Here is a 20229-nt window from a genome sequence, read left to right on the forward strand (position 1 = left end):
TGGTTTCCTAGAGTGGCTTTGTATGGGTGCAGGGGGTGAGAAAAATGCAAGTGCTTTATGCTAGTTTTCATGTGTTAATTCTTGAAAATAACCTTCATGAAGGAAATACAGACACTCAGGATGCAGAAGTAACTCTGACATCTTCCCCATGCAAATTCTTTTTTGAAAGTTAAACCCACTACTCAAAGGATGTACAGCTTTTGCTTATTCTTCCCCCACATCCAGATAATGAATGAATGGCTTCTGATGTTGCAATTTTAAGTGGAATTCAAAATGTTGTTCTTCGGAAGGTCTTCCCATGTCTTCTTTTTGTTGCCATTAAAAATTAAAATGCACACTGAGGTCTGAAACTGTTATGTTGAATGGGATTATGATTTCTCAAGAAACACTAGTCAAGTGCATCAGTAAATACTAAACCATGCCTTACAGCTAATGCTTCATGAGTACAGGTGGAATATTTATCCATTTAAGAGGGAAGTACTGGAGAAAAATAAAGGCCCTTGAGGGGAAAAAATAATTATGCTATTAAATCTTTAATAATTTCAGCCCCAATGAAATTATTGGGCCTTCTGTAAAGTATTACATTTGAGTATCAGCACACAAATCCATTTTGCCATGGTGGTTAAGATACAAATTGCCATTTTTGGCACTGTGATCCAGTTTTTGTTGTTGTTTGTCAATGCCATGCCTGTAGATTATGGCTTGGCCCAGACCCTACTGCGAGGATTCAGAAAATGGTGGCTGACATCCAGAGCCATGGAGTGAGGATGCAATGGCAGCTGTGTCCTCACAGCCAGAGGCTTTCCCACTGCTGCTGAGCCTGCCATCACAGGAGGAAGCATTTTGGCTTAATTTCTTTGTCTCTGGAAATGCCCTGTGCCTTCCAAAAAAGAAGTCGCAGGGCACTTCCGGAAGCAGAGAAGATCTCCCAGCAGCAGCAAGGAAGGCTTTGGCTGCATTAAGAACAGACTCCCAATGTGAGGACACAGCTCCATTTGCATCTTCACTCAATTACTCTGGAAGGTTGTTCACATGACTATTTGCCCTGGGGCTGGGGAGGACTGGGGGAAAGGCAGTAGCCTTCCCCTGCCAATGATTGGTGGCTCTGCTGCCCATGCACCCAGATGAGTGGTGTGGCAGCAGGCAATGCAGTTAGCAGAAGGTGGAGCAAAGGAAGCCCGGCCATCAGAAATCCCAAAATTGTGAAAGTTCCTGCTACCAGGTTGCTCCCCCCACACCTGTTCTATGATTAATTAAAAAGGAGCTTCCAGCAGCCCGCTTGCCCACATTATCAGGAAGTGAGGTAGGAGATGTGTGTGTGTGTGTCCTCCTACCTAACTTTTAGCCCAGGCTACAAACCTGGGCTACCTGGCAAGAGAACACTGGGATCAGGAGTGATCCCTGCAGTTCTTACAATCAGCCCTACCCGAGCGAACACTGCCCTATCCAAGTAGGACTGGCTGTGTGAACGACTTCTGGGTGTTGGTCAATATTCACAGGACTAGTCACCATCATCTCACATATGCTACCTCATGAATGCTTGTCAAGCTCTGCACGTTGCTGCACTTGTGGCAGCTAGCCATATTGCATATCTTGGGCTTCCGCAGCTCTGAGCAAGCACCATCTCAGGCATCTACTACTCACTGGCCTTCTCTGGAACAGGATGCATAAGGAGACTTCCTGGCTGGAGCAGACTTTGCCACAGTACTGAGGTTTATTTGATCCTGGTGCATCTCTTAGTTACTTCTCTTGAGTCACTCGTGTGACTCCTGGCCTGTTGTGACTCCTGCTACCTGCTTAATCCTTCTGGCTCCTGATTGACCTTCAGCATGGCTCTGGCTTTGGCTCCTGTCCCCCGTGACTGGACAACTTACTGGCTTGACCATCTGTGTGTTCCTGGTTCCTGTCTCAATCCCTGGTCTGATTCTTGGTGGATTACCTGGTTTGGCTTCTGAGGTGTACTCGGCTCTCGACTCCTGTTTGATCCTCCAACTCCTGTTCTTCTGCTTGACCTGCTCCTGATGCTCTCAGTCTTGGCTACAGAACCCAGAACACCAGGTCCTGCAACCTATTGCCTAGCTGACCTGACAGTGCTTTCCTACCTCAAGTCAAAGGACTTATATAAATCAACCTTGAATCTAGAATAATTGAACAATTTTTAAGAAATAACCATTCAATTGATGATATATTGAGGTTGTTCTCATGAGCTAGCAAAACCAGGCTAAGGGAGCCCAGCCCAGTTTTGCTTGCACATGAGAACCAGCGGGTTTGATGGGTGAGCGATTGTCTGCAGGGAGAGAGGGTCAAACCCGTGCTCCCCACAAACCTTCTCTTGGTGCTTCACACTGCTTGTGTGAAGCACCTCATCATTTCCTACGGTGTCTTGTAATACAAAACAAACACTGAGCCGGGTCTCACGATCAGTGAGACCTGGTTCCTGAGAGTGCGCAGGGAGAGCAGGCTAAGCCCGCTTTCCCCACACACAAGTGGGGAGGGAGCCCTGGGACACGACAGCCGGCTCCGTGATGGAGCCGGTGGGGGCTGGTGAGCTCGGGGGCTGCGTGGCCCCCGGAAGCTCCAGTATGCCCTGCCTGAGTGTGCAGGGCATAGTGGGGAGACCCCCGGAGCCGGGAGGTGGTTTTTTTGCCTCCCCTCCGGGAGTCTACTTATGCGTAGCCATGCCGCGGAGCCGCGTTGCAGCTACTCACAATCAGGCAGCCCAGGTTTGCAGAGCGCTCGCTCCACAAACCCGGGTTAAGGGGAGGGCTACAGAAGCGGGTGACCCGCTTGTAAACCACCGGGCTCGCCTGCTAGGATCCCCTAGCCCGATTTTGCCTGATCGTGAGAACAGCCCCAATGTTTTTATTCTTAAGAAGAGGCAAACCATCTTAATGATAGCCTTGTGTGCCTCTGACTTTGCTAGCTCACTTACACAAAAGTGAAGAAAAGAGGATCTACAAGTTGAAATAATCCCAAGCCTCTATTTGTGTCTAACTTCAAGGAATTTGGAGCAGTTTTAAGAGCATTACCTCATTTCATCTTCACAGTAAACCCATACTCAGTTAGGCTAAGGAATGGCACAATTTGAGGCTACAAAGCAAGCTTCATAGCCAAGCTAGGATTTGGTCTTCTTATTCCAAGTTCAATATATTATCCACTCCACCATTTACCTCTGATGGATTGAGCAAAATGCCCCTCTCTAAGCCCCTTGTGGCTGGGAGGGTACTTTGTCCCACCCACTAACCAGCAGCCCCAAGAGTCCCCCCGCTGGTTGATCAATTAGATGGGTGGAATTTGGAGAGCCGTTTCGGGCGTTCTCCACCTCAAACTCTCAGTTCGGCTCCAGTTTGCTTTCCCTCCCTCCCACCCTAGGCGCAGAATAGGCTTTTGCTGGTTGTCCTTTTGGGGGCCAAGTAGGAATTTTTGGCTCTTAACACATTGGCCTGGTTGGGTATTTTTGGCTCTTAACACTGGCCTCTTTTTGTCTACTCTGTTCTGCTTTTCCTAGTTTAGATAGTTAGATCACAGCTTGGGAGGGACAGTGTGGGCTGGGTGGTAAGTTATGAGAGATTTAACATCGGTGAGCACCCTTGGGCAGTTATAAAGGTAGATTGGTCAATCGGTCTCTTGTGGTGTTGACGGCCCGGGGATCCTGATTCCCCATGAAACCTGCTTCAGGGCTCCACAAATCTCAGGGCTGCATGGCTCGGTTTGGCAGGGGAGTAGTCCAGGCCCTTTGGGGGTTGACTATGATGGGGCGGAAGTGGGTTTTACCTGCTTCCTTCCTAAGTCAGGGTGTGCTGCCCATACTAGGTGCAGGAGAGGACAGTGATGTCTGAACCCAGCCTTTGTGAGGCCTGCACTGTTGGGGGGTGGAGTTTGACCCCTTCTAGTTTGCTTATTTAATTCAATTTGATTAATAATGTTGTGGCCCTTATATCCATAATTATGTGTCTTATGTTTTCTTGGGGATGCGGTGTGGGGACAAGTGAACATGCCATAGCTGTGCCACACATCAAGCAAAACAAACTGCTGATGAAAATTTTTTACACTACTTTGGCTGACGTGTTCTTGATGTACTGTATGTATATTCTGTTACAGCATCTAAATACTTTCTATTAAGAAGAGATCCTAGACTTTCAGGAAGCAAAATGTCATCCTGAAATTTCTGCTGCCAAAAGCATCTGTCCATTCTATCTGTCTGCCTCTCTTGTACTCATTACAAAGCCTTATTTCTCTCTTTGTTCTTCCCGGCCCACATGTCATACTTGATACATCAGTAAAGTTACTATCAGTCACTTCCTATCATGTGTCTTTTGATGAGTCAGGTGAAAGCTGCATACAATGAGATTTCAAAGGCCTTTTATATTATTATTTCTTTTCCATTTCTGACAATGAGCAAGCTATTCCTAAAGCTATTATCTTTTGCTTTTTGAAGTATGTTTCTTTTTTAATCCCCAGTTATTCCCAGAGATGCAGTAAGGATGCCTGCCAAGGTGAGTTGAAGCTAATAAATGATTAAGCACACAAGAAACAGCATATTTTTCACATGTACTTGGTGATATGAGAGAGGATTAAAAGCCATCTTGCTTGGTGTAGCTCCTTCACCCAGTTGGCCATTTGTCAAAGTGCCTCACTCCCATGCTTTGGGAAAAGTTTACCATGGAGGTGAAACAGTGCAATATGGTGGCCTGTCTTAGTATGGGCTAATTCAGATGTCATATGGAAACTTGGTTAGAGCTGGCCTTTAAGCAATGTCCTTGAGCCTTACATGTGTTCCCCTTCCCATCCATGTGCAAATGTCTATTTCCTATCTAGGTTAAAGTAAGCTGAGATTAGTGGGTTTGGATGACACGGCAAATCACGACTCATTCTAACCAAATGACTTGAGATCTGTAACTCACTTGGGTACAGATCTCTGCTTATTTGAAGCAAGTAGGTTAGAATAAGCCAAGATTAGTGAGTATGGATATGACCAATCTTGACTTATGTTAGCACAGATAGGAAGTTGATGCATGTGTGGAGAAGTTGACACTTGTGTGGGGATGGGATAACTCACTTGCTCCCTCTCTAGGAGGAGAGGGGTGTCAGGTGTCAGGCAGCATCCCTCCTTCCTCTTCTCCACATGACTGGCTGGCTATGCGCTCAGGCTCAGCTTACCCCTCCCTCAGCCTGACTGACAAGTTTGGTAGCAAGGGAAATACTGGCTGACGTCCAGTCTTGCCCTTGCTATTGAGCCTGTCAGTCAGGATGACGGAAGGGTGGGCTGTGCCTGAGCACCAAGTGAGCTAGTCTGAGGAGGATGAAGATATGGAGAGGAGGACAGAGAGAGGGGGTCAGATCAGGGGTATGCTGTGGAACCTTGGCCATGAAGCTGCAAAGGATGGGAGTTAGGGAGAAAGGAAGCCACAGCATACTTAGGGGTTTGGGTTTTTTAAAAACTGATTCCAGGGCAGATACATTTAGCTTGTGTTTTATTTTCCAACTTTGGCAAGATTTACTCCTGGGGGTCACAATTCTTGGCTGCCTATTTGGGGCACCTGAAGTGAAGCTTTGAGGTAGAAGTAGTATACGTGTTTTAAGAGGGTTGAAAACTGCTGTTACAGACATGGCTCAAATCAGACTAGGGATAGGGATGTACATAATCACTAAATTTATCATTCCAAGAAGATATAAAAAGTGACTATTTCCATAATGAATGGAGAGCCATATGTCTGGTTGTCTCTAGCTCTTATATAGTAAGAAAGATTCATCATCAGGGCTATATCCCATGTCCTTAAAAAAAACGCTCAGACAAAGAAGGATTTATATTCTTTTTCCAATATGCTACTAAGAAAATCTTTGGAGCAATATGTTAGTGATCATTTTGATATCGTCATTATCCACATCTTTTAAGTAATTCTTAAGGGATCTTCAGGTAACTGATACCTTGTTATTTGATTAACACAGAACAATATCAATTGTCACCAATATTGCTTGATTTTGGAACATGTCCAGAAAATGGACATCTCTTCACCGCCAATATCGGTCATGAAGTAAATTATATATTTTCAATGTGTATGTTGTTAAATAGGTTTGAAGTAGTGTTTTCAAATAATTCTCTTTTAAATTCATAGAAATCAAGTGCTTACCCACATTTTCTCCTATTCATTTCCATACTTCATCATTGAGCATTGTAAATCTCTTTCCTTTGTCAAGGGTGCCTTTGTCAAGGCAGAAAGGTGGTATAAAAGTGTAGTAAATAAATAAAATAATAATAATTTCCCACTTGTTTTGGAAAGGAGATTGTCTACTGCATTGAAAGTCAACAAGCATAATGTACAGCTTGCCAATCAGCCCCTTATTAATTTTTGAAAATAATAGTTGTTCACACTTGTTCAAAAGTGGTCCATATTTTCTAATTAAGGCTAGAATTGCATGTTTTATTTGGAAAATGTTGGTACGTTCTTGAGGAATATGGTTTCATTTTACCTTGGACTTGATCAAATGAAACAACACCACTGTCTTTCACAAGCTCTTTTAAAGTTGTCATAGCCTTCTTCTCCCATCGGGGCATATCTGTTGGAGATGAACTTCCAGGGCATCGACCTTTTGCACCAACTGTCCTAATGACCACTAGGGGCATTGGGAGTAGAGACAGTGAGTAAGGGTCTCCCTATCTGTCCCTACTCTATGACCCCTGAACTGACTCTGCAGCACTTCCTGTGCTGAGTCACAATCCTTCCTTTCCTCCTAGAGAGCAGGTGGAAACATCTCTCTCTCTCTCCTTACCTATCCACTATGTAGTCCTTTAGATTAGAGATAGATCTTTCCTATCGAAGTGTATTTAACCAATAAATATTTAGTGTTTAGTCATACAAGGATCTCCATGTGTTTTCTCTAAACATCTGCAATATCCAAACCATCCTCTGCTACCTACTCTGTAACTGGAGTGTGTGCTCATTCCTTAGTGCTCTGCTGTTTTACCTATTGTGGGTAAAAATCAACAACCTCTAACAATATCACCTCACCTAGAATAGCTCTTTCATTGATCTGCTCATTATATTAACATGGTATGTATAGGGAAAGACCAGGTGCCAGACCTAGGCAAAGAGCCCTTCAGCTTGTGCCAAGGCTCACACCTTAGGCAAGGCACCAACAATATATAGCAGTTACCTGTAAGAGAGAGGAAGGAGTGCACAAGCTCACTCAAACTGCTTCCAGGTGTTACAGCAACACAAAACCCTCCCTGCTTAGCTCCCTCTTATCTATTCCCTCTTAAAGCCATCCAAGCAGGTGCCACCTCCACATCCTATGCCAGAGAATTCTATATATTAATTATGCGCTCTGTGAAAAAATACTTCCTTTTGTTGGTCCTAAATTTATTGGCAATCAATTTCATGATATGACCCCCCAGGCTCTAGTGTCATGAGAGATGGGGTGGGGGATCTCTACCCACCTTTTTCATACCATACATAGTTTTATAAACCTATATCATGTTCCCCTTAAGTTGCCTTAAAAAAACACTAAACAGCCCAAAACACTATCATTCTTAGTAGAAGACACTTCTTATTTTGGTTGCCCTTTTCCGTAACTCCTCCAGCTCTACAACATCATTTTTTGCTTGAACTCTTCGAAGTATTCCAGGTGTGACACACCATAGATTTGTATAAGGCCCTCCGAGCTCCCCGGCCTCAACAGTCCAAGCAAAGGTTCTGCTCAGAGAACTTTTGGCAACTTTTGGCTAACCGCCCAGAGACAAAAGTTTTGGCAGTATATAAATGTGATAAATAAACAAACAAACAAACCTACTATGATTGTATCAAGGTTGCTTACTTTGCAAAAAATAAAAACAATGAACTGAAGAAACTGAAAGCTGAGGTAAACTGCTCTATAAAAAAGTCAGGTGCGCGTGTGCGCGCACACACACATACACACACATATGAAAAATGGCAAATCCATATATATGCGGGGTGGGGTGGGGGGTGACAAATGCTTAATACCGGGGGTGTTATTAGGGGCATGGCACCCAGCGAATTGCTCAGAGCCCCAATGTCATCAGCCACCTCCCTCTTCCATGAGCTATTCCAGAAAGGAAGTACAGCAGTGGAGGTACCTGCACAGAGCATGGGAAGGAGCTCCTAGGTTTCCTAGCTCTCTGGAATAGAAGAACATAAGAACAGCCCTGGTGGAGCAGGCCCAAGGCCTTTATATTCAGCATCCTGTTCCTCACAGTGGCCCACCAGATGCCTCTGAAAAGCCCACAGAGAAGAGGTGAGGGCAAGCAATCTCTTTTGCTGTTGCTGCCCTGCAACTGGTATTTAGAGGCCTCTGATCTTGCCTCTGAGCCTGGAGGTAGCCTATAGCCCTCAGACTAGTAGCCATTGATAGACTTGTCCTCCCTGAATTTATCTAAGCCCCTTTCAGAGCAATCCTACCCCTCTGCTCCTTTCCCCCCAGAGGTGCTGTTAGAGACTTGTAAAAACATACATAATTATTCTTGAGGGGGTATGATTGAGTTTAATATCAAAAGGGGGCCAGGATCATATAAGTACCTAGCAGTGCCCCCTACCTAACACATTGCTTCTGCTTTGGAAACAAAACCAGCTAGTTCGGTTAAAAATAATAATAATGACTGACATACCACACAAGATTACATCAGCCCAGTAACACTGAGTGTACAAAAGTTGAACAAACACAAAACAATGCTAAACACAAATGAGCTCATTATCTCCAACTGGCTTACTGTTGTGTTAACATCATTTATTGAATTTTTGCCTTCAGATGGTAAAAGGCTAAAATGAAGCAAAAATATACAATTCAGATTGGGACTTCCCATATGCCTCAACTTAAAATATTTCTAGTCATGTGGGAAAGCTGCTACCTGGACTTTATTTTCCATTTTGTTTTCCTGTCCCCAGGCAGTGGTTTTGTGAATGCTTATGCAGGTTCCCCTTGCAGGCCTCATGGTCAGTCATGCCTGCAGAATGGAGAGGATATAGTATCCGCCTTGGGCTGCAGTCTTTCTTCTTTGGCCTCTCTTATGGTTGAAAGCACAAAGCCTGCCTATTCCACCAAGCACTCCACATTGATAACATTAATATCTTCATGTTTCTAATTATTTATATTGTTCCTCCTCATTTTCTTGTTCTGCAAGTGGAATCCATTGTGTTTAACTGGTCAAGCAGAAGCTTTTGTGAAACCTCTGCCAAATGAATGAACAAACTGCGAGCATCATTTACTTTGTTGTCTAAGAATAATGCAATTTTTGTGGGTTAATTCTTTTCAGCTCAGACAACTGTGGGCAATCCTTGGCCTGAGACCACCCGGAATATATCCTGGTTGTATCTCAGGGTTTATTTATTTCCAGGAAGGATTCAGGGATTTTACCTAAGAACTGGCAGAATAAACCGTTCTATTGTCCACAGTTCAGTGTGCATTGTCCTTTAAATAGACTGCTATTGTTTCCTAAATGATTGTTTTCTTAAAATGGTGTGAATTTATTTTATGCTCTAGTTCCTTATGACTGCTATAGAAAAAGCCACAGTTTCTGGGTCCTATATACAGTATGTTAGGCAGGATTTCAACTATTTGAACAGAATTTGTGGTGATCTGATGATACTAAAAACAAAAGGTCTGTGATATATCCTGATGGAAATATAAGAGCTAAAAGCACAAGTTTGGTGGGATGTAACATGTGAAACAGAGACAAATGCTTTCAGCTTTACCATAATCAGAGATGCTCTAACCCCTGGACCTTGGGGCGCCAGTCTGTGGCCCCCAAGCTCTGGGGGCCCCTCCAAATGGCTGGGGGGGGGCAGCAGCAACCCTGTGCCTGCCCTGCTGAACTTCCGCATTTTTTTTTAATTACAGCTGCCACGTGGCTGAGGGATGGCTGCCGGGGGGTGAGCAGAGCAGTCCTTCTCTGTTCTCCCCTATCCCCCACTTTGGCGGCAGCGGCAGCAGATGGAGCAATGCTAGACCTATCTGCTCAGACCAGCATCTTCTGTCAACTGTGAGGCGTGCCTGCACAGTTGAGAGATCGTTGCAAGCCCATGATGCCATGGGCTTAAGACGATCTCTCAAGAGTGCAGGCGCGCTTCGCAGATGGCAGAAGATGCTGGCCCGAGTGGACGGGCCCAGCATCACTCCAGCTGCCACTGCCAGAGAAGTTAGAGTGGAGAAGGAATGCTCCACTCACCCCTGGCAGCCAGCTCAAATAAGCCAAATCACTGGCAGCCAAATCACCTAGGTGTGCCCCTGACCATAATGCAGAGGACAGAGCCAGTTGTGAGAACCAGATTGGAAGCTCTGCACATCAAAGGATATTGTGGGTGTTTCTGTGCATTTTCCTAGGCGAGTTACATAGACCCAGGGCCCCCAAGGGTGCCCTAATCTAGGGATGTTCTGTAACATCCCTCTAAACTCCCACTGCTAGCTTGACTACTATGTGTGTGCTTTGAAAACCCCAATCTGGTGGGAAAGGCCTGGAGGTTATCTTGCCCTGGCTGTTAATTCTGTCTGAAAAGAAAGGAAGGTTTGTTTTCCTGGCTGTCTATGGTATTCTCAGAAGTCTTCTCCAGAAGACAATTAACCCCTGCTAACTTGGCAAAGAGGCACTTTTTAATGTGGTGATTCTCTTTATTTAGCACGGGGAGAGTAACTGGCCCTATCCACCCCCAGCACAGTACCTCCAGTGACTGTTGCTGGTGTCTACCTTAAGATTCTCTTTAGATTGTGAGTCCTTTGGGGACAGGAATCCATCTTATTTGTTTGTTATTTATCTGTGTAAACCACCCTGAGCCATTTTTGGAAGGGTGGTATAGAAATTGGAATAAATAAGAAGTAAATAAAATAAATTATACAGAAAACTGAAATGAATGGGACCTCTTACCCCATATAAGTAAGATTTCTACAGTTATTGTGGCAGGCAAGGGGAGGTCATTCGGAAATTCTATATGGTCATAACTATTGTTGACTTCTTAATTGCCAGGGAACTAGGCAACTAATTCCTTAACATATAGGTTTCCTAACTGTCAGGTTCTTCCCAGAGGAAGAAATGCAACATTTCTACTAAATGGTCCTGCCCCAGGACCAACAATCAACAATTTGAACATAACAAGAGCCCTGCTGGATCAGAGCAAGGGCCATCTAGCTGCGCTTCATATGCTTAATAGTGACTAGCCAGATGCCCCCGAGCACCGTACAAACTGATCATGAAGGCCACAACCCTCTCTGTTATTTCAAATTAATGTTTTAGAATTAGGGAACAGGGAGGCTGATAATGGTGAACTCATGAGTGTGCCTCCCCATGACCATTATAAGAGGAGCCCACAACTCTAAAGTTTATTGGAGTTGAGAAGGGGGAGAGAACATGCAGTGGAGAGGGATGACTGATTATGGTAGTCTATTGAGAATATTAGGAGCATCCATTACTACTTGTTGAGAGTTTGGCTTTAAAGTGCCTCCTGATTCAGTAAATGCAAGACATGCACAGAAGCCATTTTAGTGAGTCTTGCATGACCACACTTCAGTGACCTTACTAAAATGGTTTCCACATGTGCACAGAGGCTTGAACCTAAAGTGTGGTCATTTTAATGACCGCACTAAAATGGCCTCCATGCATGCGTGGAGGCTCGGACTGGGCCAGAGAAGGCCTGGACTAGGCTGCAGCTGGCCCGGGCTATGCTGGAGGAGGCCAGTGGGGTGGGGGTGGGGGGGAGCCGCCACCACAGCTGCTGCTTATGTTACGTATCCGTGACTCCCCTCTCACCCCCTTTAGCAGTAGGGAAGCCTCCCTGGCTCTTTACTGGATTCTCCTTAATGAGAAGACCCCCGAATTGGTCCATGAACCAGTCTGAACGGGTCTGGTGGTCAATACAGACTGGATCCAGTTCGACTGGATCTGGCCAGGGCCAAGTCGGTTTGAATCCAGTTGAGATTTAAACCAAACTGGCCTGGCCAGTTTCATGCACATTCCTAGTGTGCATGAACGGAGGCAGGCAGGTGTGAGCATGGAGAGGGAACAATGGTAGCAATGGCCAGCCAATCAGCCAGTGGTGAGAAGAGGAAGGGGCATGGCCCCAGGCAGAAGGGCCCCGAGGGGCAGGTGGGCCCATGTTCTGGGGGCACCCTGAAACATTGATAGCTCCACCCCTGATTCTGGACAACCTAACTGAAATACAGGATTACTTGAAAATTCAAAATTACATAGTGCCCTCTGTCTATAGCATTTACAGCATTCTGCCTTAATTCACCTAAGAAGCACAACTAGAATGTTGAATTTCTTTCTTTCTTTTTTAAAAAATGCAACTCTCAAGGAAAGGAAAAACAAATAGGCCATAGCTCATGCACCAATAATTACATGGAGGGGAAAAAAAAACACAAACCCAAACGAAACTGAAGATTCATCTAGATACAGACAACATTTAGCAATATTTCGGCGCAGCCACAAGAACCTTGATTGAACCCAGTAGCCATCTTGAGTATAAGTTTAATGTGTTATAAAAAGAACACCCTTTTCATGGAAGTCAAAGTTACAGCGTATGTGTTTATAAATAGCTATGTTTGTCTTAGAAGTCAATAGGATTAGCCTCACACAGTATTGCTTAGTATGTCTTTTTCTAAACTTGTGTTCATGTGGCTTATGACATCTGCTGAGGCCATGAAGAATGAATTACAGTGAATGTCATCCTGACTGAATATTTAATGATTAAAATAGACTAAGAGTGGATTTTGTAGTCACTCTAAATAATCTTTAGCCTCTTATTCTACAAAAAGTTTTCTTCCCATGACTACAGACCTCATGGGTCCATAGACGGGAAATATAACCAATATCAATATGCTTAATCTTTTCTTGAATTCATTACACAGAGAATAGTTTATCTTAATTAACTGCATCTATTAGACGTACAATATTTGTTAATTTAAGAATGCGACTTGCAGACAGCATTTGACTGAAGGTGGCTGATATGCTGTTTCTTTGCTATTTACCCCTTCTCTTACAATGTCTTTTCAGAATATTGTTCACTTTGTCCCACCCTTAGTGAGTGCTAAGGGGCTCACTGACAGGCCACAGCTTAAAAGGCTATGGAATACAATACTAATCCAAAGAGGACAGGAACTGCCACAGGTGATAAGTGATCAGGACAAATGACTAAGAGTCTGGATTAATTTGTGATGAGACACTGATTGAGCTCCCGGACACCAGAGGTATCCGAAAGGACTTTCTCAGGGTGGTACTCATTCGGCCAGAAACTGGAGCTGACTAAACATCATAGCCACATTTACCAATATTCTATTCATAAGCAAAAAGGAGGGGTCTACAAACAGTTCCAGTGACCCTACAGGACTTAATAGTGGTGCACTCCTCCAATAATAGAATGCATAATAATTGGTTATTTGCATATCTGTAAGCAGGAAATTCACTTTATACATCCGATAACATGCAATTTCTGTATCTTTGTAAATCCTATGAGACCTTCAACAAGATCCATTCTCCTGAGTTACTGTGGGAAATTCAAGGCTTGCTTTCTAAATTAGAATATGCTAACAAACCCACACAAAATAAACTTCCACCCTTACTCAGCAATTCTAGACTTTTGGGCTCAGCAATTTCCTACTCCAAGCTTTTACTTTTAGACCAAACCCATAAACTTATGTCCACAAACACAACAGCAGTGGTAATGTAAATATTTTGGGACAATTTTCAATTGAAATTCAGTCAAATTACTCACCAGGAATGGTGTTTGGGGTACAAATCGGTTGTTCCTCCTTGCCCGCTAGATGAAGAAGTTAAACTGATGTAATATTTATTCCTTTATAGACCTGACCTATAAGAAAGAAGACATAGAAACTGTTGCTGATCATGGTATATAATCCAGTATTTTGTCATCTACTGAACACAGACAGGCCTGCACCTCATTGTTAAAAAAAATACTAGAAGTGATACTACTTGACCTGAGTTGGGATGAATTTGTAGGACCAGATGAGCTGACCTCATTCAAGTAATAGTACAATTTTCTTTTCTGAGTGAAATGAAAGGTTCTATTAGGAGAGGACTTGCTTGCTTCTTTTCCTTCCCCTGGTGCAATCAACAAGCCTTTCTGACTCAAGTGCTGTCACAATTGTAAGTCAAAATAGCCCTATACAGACATTCTGTACCTGGGGACAGTATAGATGCTTAACTACAGAGGCAAACATTGTGTGTTTTGATTTATATAATCTGGTTTCTCTTCAGATCGTATAAATCTGGACCCAATGCTGTACTTGGAGGTACAGATGGCAGTGGTGTTTTACCAGCTACAGCTGGTATGCCAGCTGAGACCCTATTTGGAGAAGTCGGACCTCACCTCAGTCACCTATGCTTTGGCAACATCCAGATTGGACTACTGCAATGCGCTCTGCATGGGGCTGCCCTGGAAAATAGTTCAGAAGCTCAGCTGGTCCAGAATGCTGCTTCAAGGACACTCATGGGCACAAGTCGCTTCATGAGTGTTACACCCATCCTGCGGCAGCTTCATTGGTTACCAGTCCATTTCTGGGCTGGATTCAAGGTGCTGGTCTTGACCTTTAAAGCTCTACTCAGCTTGGGGCCGAGGTACCTGTCAGACCACATTTGCCCATATGATCCTGTCAGGGCCCTCCACTCAGCATCTCAGTATCTACTCATGGCCTCACCACTAACAGAGATCGGGTTGGTGAGGACTAGAGACAGGACCTTTTCAGTTGTGGCCCTGAAACATTGGAATGCCCTCCCTGAAAAGCTTCGCCATGTTCCCTCCCTCAGTGTTTTTAAAAAACAATTACAAACATCTTTGTAAAGAGGCTTTTAAATGTTGTATCTGCTGTTTATATCTGGTAGGTTCTTTAGTGTTTATAGTCCTCAGTTTTTTAGCGTTTTATTAATAAATTTTAATTTGAAACTTTTAAAAAAAATTGTAATTGTAAATGTGGTTTTAGCCTGGTCCTTTAATTTTGTTTAATTTTATTAATATTTTATTTTACACTAGCTTAACCCATGCAGAGCAACTGCATGCTAGTACTTGATTGCTCCCCTCACCCCCTGCCACAGCATCCCTCACCTCAGAGATCTCTCCACCCTCACCTGAGCTGCACTTTTCCATCCCATTGCTTCCATCCCCCTCACCCCTCATTCCCTTCACACCTCTTTAGCAATAGCACTTACATAGCAATAGCAATAGCACTTACATTTATATACCGCTCTATAGCCGGAGCTCTCTAAGCGGTTTACAATGATTTAGCATATTGCCCCCAACATTCTGGGTACTCATTTTACCGACCTCGGAAGGATGGAAGGCTGAGTCAACCTTGAGCCCCTGGTCAGGATCGAACTTGTAACCTTCTGGTTACAGGGCGGCAGTTTTACCACTGCGCCACCAGGGACCTCTTTGTTGCTGCTGCAGTGTTGCTGGCACCTATTGGCCAAGCTGTAACCCCCTATCCTCAGAGATCTCCCCACCCTCACCTGAGCTCTGCTCCTGCTCCTCCCCACAGGAGCAGCAGCAGCAGCAGCAGCAGTTGATTGGGCCCTTCCTTGCTGCTGTCACTACCATGGCCTCTTGTTCCCCTCAGGCCATTGACAGGCCCGGGCCCATCCCTTGCCTGCATGCCTCCCTCTGCCAATGGCCTCGGTGGCCCCAAACAGCAGCAGTGGTTGATTGGGTTCTTCCTTGCTGCCACCACTGCCATAGCCGCTCATTCCCCTCAGGCTACTGACGGGCTCAGGCCTGTCCCTCACCCTTCCTTCTTTCTCTCTCTCTCTTCCCTTCCCTTCTTTTTCTCTCTTTCTCTCTCCTCCACTTGCTCTTCACCTCTGTCTTTCTTCTCCTCCCTTCCTTTTTTCTTTCTCTCTCTCTCCCTTCCTGAGTTAACAGAACTTGTTCATCTTGTTTCCTCATCTAATTCACACAACGGCAGCCTCCTTCTCCCCTCCTTCTCTCTTTCCTCCCTCACGACCCCTCTCTTCGCAGACCCCTGGCCACTACCATCATTCATATATATATATATATATATATATATAGAGAGAGAGAGAGAGAGAGAGAGAGAGAGAGAGAGAGAGAAGGTTCCCCTCCTCTACAATCAAGAGCATCTTCCAGCCAGTAACAGTTGAATTCCAACTGACCTTAACCATCACAGGTCCTTCATCTCTATCTGCATATAGAATCACCACTGCCAAATCACCATGGTGCCAAAGGCTGTTCCTCCACCCTATTTGCATATGGAATCCCTACTGCCCAATCAGGTGCTTCTGCTCACAAACCCTCACAAGAGCTGCCACACATGGGATTACCTATGGGTATGCCTTAGAGAATTAGATAGATAGATAGATAGATAGATAGATAGATAGATAGATAGATAGATAGATTGTATCTCTTTTATTAATGTTGTGAACCTCCCCAAGCAGTTGTATACTGGTGAGGTGAGATATAATTATTTTCAATCAATCAATCAATCAATGTACATGCATCAGTTGATGCACATCAGTTAGAAGGTCATCACCTGTACCAGCTGTCTCCCTTGAAAATATCTGATGTTGATCTCAAAACTCTTATCTATATTATTTGATCTGTGACGGCTCAACAAGTCTTCATGAGATGTTGCAGGCATTGAGAGAGGAATATGCATATATAAGCTCATTCTCTCATGGATCTGGCTAAAGGGTAGATTTAGAGAATGTGTGCCCTTATTCTTTCTCTCCAAATTTGCTAACAAAAAAATCCTCTGTGTGTGTTTGTGTGTTTGAGCTATCTATCTAATCTATCTATGGAACCTAGAAATTATACCTCATGTTTAAAAAAAAGAATCCAAGCACTCAAACTGCTTAATTTAAATGGCATACCCGGATGTAAGTATGTCAAGCCCTTCAAAAAAACGTTTTACCTCCTTTAATGTGCATACGAGAGATGTAGCAAAGTCAGGAGGGTCTCTAAAGGCAGAGATCGCCGCCAAGTGTACCCGAACAGAAGACATAGAGAGTCCTGATTTCTTTAGATCAAGAGGTAAGACAGTATGTTCGGAACCGATGCTCGTTCAGGAGCAGAATGTCCTCGTGCAGTTATGAATGCCAAAAAACGGTTCCATTTGGCCTTGTAGGAATACATGGTAGAAGGTTTCCTACAAGACACGAGAACATCCTTCAGTTCTGTAGGCCAGGATTGTGGATCCTCCACGCTGTCAATCAGAAACTTTAAACATCTGGGTGAAGAATCCAGCTGTCTTGCAGTGAGATCAGTGTTGGAGCACAAAGGAGCCTCATGAATCACCGGTGCGAATGATGGAGAAGGTGTGGGAACCACTGGCGTTGCAGCCACCAAGGAGTTACAAGTATGCAATTGGCCGCGTCGAGTTCCAACTTTTGAAGGATCCGGGGGAGGAGGGGAACCAGGGGAAACAGGTAGAGGAACTCTCTCGACCAACAGGTTGTGAAGGCATCCCCTGAGGAATCCCTCCCTACCCCTGCCCTGGAGTAGAATGTGCAGAACAGCCAATTTTCCTCGCTTGCAAAAAGATCCAGTTCCAGAGTTCCCCATTTATTGAATACTGTTGTCATGGGCATGCTGGAAGACTCCGAGGAGGAACTGGAGGAGGGGACGGAGGTTGCAGCAGAGGAGGGAGGGCAAGGACCAGAAGTTGCAAAGGAGAGTGGGTCCAACGCACAGGGAGTTGAAAATGAATTAGAGCCTGGTGAGGCAGCGCTTGTGGAGGAGGTGCGACCAGTCTCTGCTATGTGGCAGAATTATAGCGGAGATTTTCACACTCATAATCAGCCGCTCTTTATTCCAGCACAGCACAGAGGGGAGAGGGAACATAAACGGTGCTGCCTGTCAACCTCAGCTGAGGGTATGGAAGAGAACTGCGGGCCAGGTAAAATCTGATGCCCCTGCTGCCGCTCTCCCTGGCCAGGCTCCATAGGTTGCGCTTTCAGGCCTGATTTAGCCAGGGGGTTTTATGAGACTGAATGCTTCTGAGCAGCCCAAGAATTCTGTGTCTACGCCGGCTTGGTATTAAGAGTTACCTTGTCGGCTGAGGCCAGCGTGGCCGCCTGTGTCGGGGTGAGGCATCCTGCGACTTAGACTTCTTCTTCTTGTGCTTTTTGCATTCCCAGGAAGGGAGCTGCATATTAGAGGGTAGAGCACAGGTTGCAGAAGCCAAGAGTTCTCGATGCACATCAGGCAGCTTGGGCAGCTGTTCAAAGACTCACCCTGAAGTTGCCAGGGTTGCCGATATAGAGGAGGCAGAGGGAGTCCCCAAGGAAGTTCCAGGCCCTCCAGGTGATGCTTCAGCCGGCTCAGCTGCAGCTTCTGACTCTGAGAGTTTCTGAAGGGGTTGAGTGACGGTCTGAGCCATGACATTCTCTGACAAGGCTTGCTCCCACAAAAGTAGATGTAAGCGAGAAGCCCTGTGCGCCCTCACTTATTTAGAAAATTTCTGACAATGAGCACAGGATGTAGTTGAGTGAGTTTCCCCGAGACAAAGGAGACATAAACTATGTCCAGCCGAAGAGGGGAAAGCAGAGTTGCACATCAGGCAACATTTAAATGCTATATTCCTGGCCATACACCAGAGAAGTTTCACAGGGACATTCCCCTCAGGAGGGCAGGAGGAGTTAAAACATCAAAGATATCGTGAAGAAAATAAAATAACGCAAAACATACAGGCAGAAATATGGATAGTGAGAAGGTCAGCAGGGGAAGGGGCACTTCCCAGTGTATTGCACAGAGTGCCACATGTACGACTATTTGCCCCATGGGCAGAAGTCGTGGGTGTATGCTCGGTGCAAGGAGCTCCTGGCTCTCAGGGAACAAATCCGTTCCCTCGAGACCAAGGTGGCGGATCTGGAGAAGCTCAGAGAGACAGAGAGGCATGTGGACGAGACCTTCAGAGATGTGATAGAGGCATCCCACTCCAGGGCCGGTAGCTCCTCTGCTGTCAGGGAGAATGAAGGTCTTGGGCAAGGAGGACATCAGTCTGAGGAAGAGGGAGATGCTCCTTTAGAAGGGACCCCTTCTGTGGATGATGAGCCCATATCCTCTCGCACAGGGGATACTCCTCTGGGGGGTGGGGGCCTCCTTGTAGTTGGTGATTCGATCATTAAGGGGATAGAGAGATGGGTTTGTGACCCGCGTGTTGACTGCACGGTGACTTGCCTGCCTGGTGCGAAGGTTGCGGACATTACGCAGCGTCTAGACAGGCTCCTAGGCAGTGCTGGGGAGGAGACAGCTGTCGTGGTGCACGTTGGCACCAACGATGTGGGGAAATGCAGTCGGGAGGTCCTGGAAGCCAAATTTAGGCTGATAGGTAGCATTTTGAAGTCCAGGACCCCCAAGGTAGCATTCTCAGAAATGCTACCTGTTCCATGCGCAAGTACAGTGAGACAGGCAGAGCTGAGGGGTTTCAATGCGTGGATGAGACGGTGGTGCCGGGAGGAGGGGTTTAGATTTGTTAGGCACTGGGACACATTTTGGGGCAAGCAAGGCCTGTACAAAAGGGATGGGCTGCACTTGAACCAAGATGGAACCAGACTGCTGGCGCTTAAAATCAAAAAGGTTGCAGAGCAGCTTTTAAAATGACACTTGGGGAACAGCCGATGGGAGCTGGGCAGTATCCTGTTTGGCAAAAGCCATCCTTTAAAGTGTGAGGCTGCAAAGAATGCAAATAAAACAGAAGGGGATGGAGCAAAACCGCATAAAGAGCAGATGGGAGCCTGTGCCAGCAGGTCAAAGAGTCAAAAGAGTAGCATACATCAGGGGAGAGATTCAGCGTATAGGGGCTTGTATGCCAATGCCAGAAGCCTCCGAACCAAGATGGGTGAGCTGGAGTGCTTGGTTGCTAATGCAGAAATAGATATAGTGGGCATAACAGAAACATGGTGGAACAGTGAGAACCAGTGGGACACTGTTATCCCTGGGTATAAACTCTACAGAAAGGACAGGGAGGGGCGCCTTGGAGGAGGGGTAGCACTGTATGTTAAAGAAGGGATAGAATCTAATAAGCTAGAAAACCTAAGTGGATTGGAGTCCTCCACAGAAACCCTGTGGGTGACTATACAAGGTCGGAAAGGAAACGTGCTACTGGGGACGTGCTATCGCCCTCCGGATCAAAATGATGACAGTGACTGGGAGTTGCAGGAGGAAATCAGGGAGGCGTCAAGGAGAGGCAGGGCTGTAATAATGGGTGATTTCAACTACCCACACATAGACTGGGTAAATTCACATTCAAGTCAGGACA

At 45.4% G+C, this 20229-nt stretch overlaps 1 protein-coding gene across 4 annotated transcripts in view; it reads right to left on the reverse strand.

Annotated features, from left to right (window-relative positions):
- The window catches only part of RALY (RALY heterogeneous nuclear ribonucleoprotein), a 376843-nt gene that overhangs the window by 216057 nt on the left and 140557 nt on the right, over positions 1–20229 (reverse strand). For all 4 annotated transcript variants that reach the window (XM_053248764.1, XM_053248765.1, XM_053248766.1 and 1 more), the window contains exon 2: positions 13716–13811. The gene's annotated coding sequence lies outside the window, so the exon portion shown is untranslated. The remainder of the gene's footprint in view (positions 1–13715; positions 13812–20229) is intronic.

Source organism: Hemicordylus capensis, chromosome 4 (assembly GCF_027244095.1).
Source record: "Hemicordylus capensis ecotype Gifberg chromosome 4, rHemCap1.1.pri, whole genome shotgun sequence".
NCBI lineage: Eukaryota > Metazoa > Chordata > Lepidosauria > Squamata > Cordylidae > Hemicordylus > Hemicordylus capensis.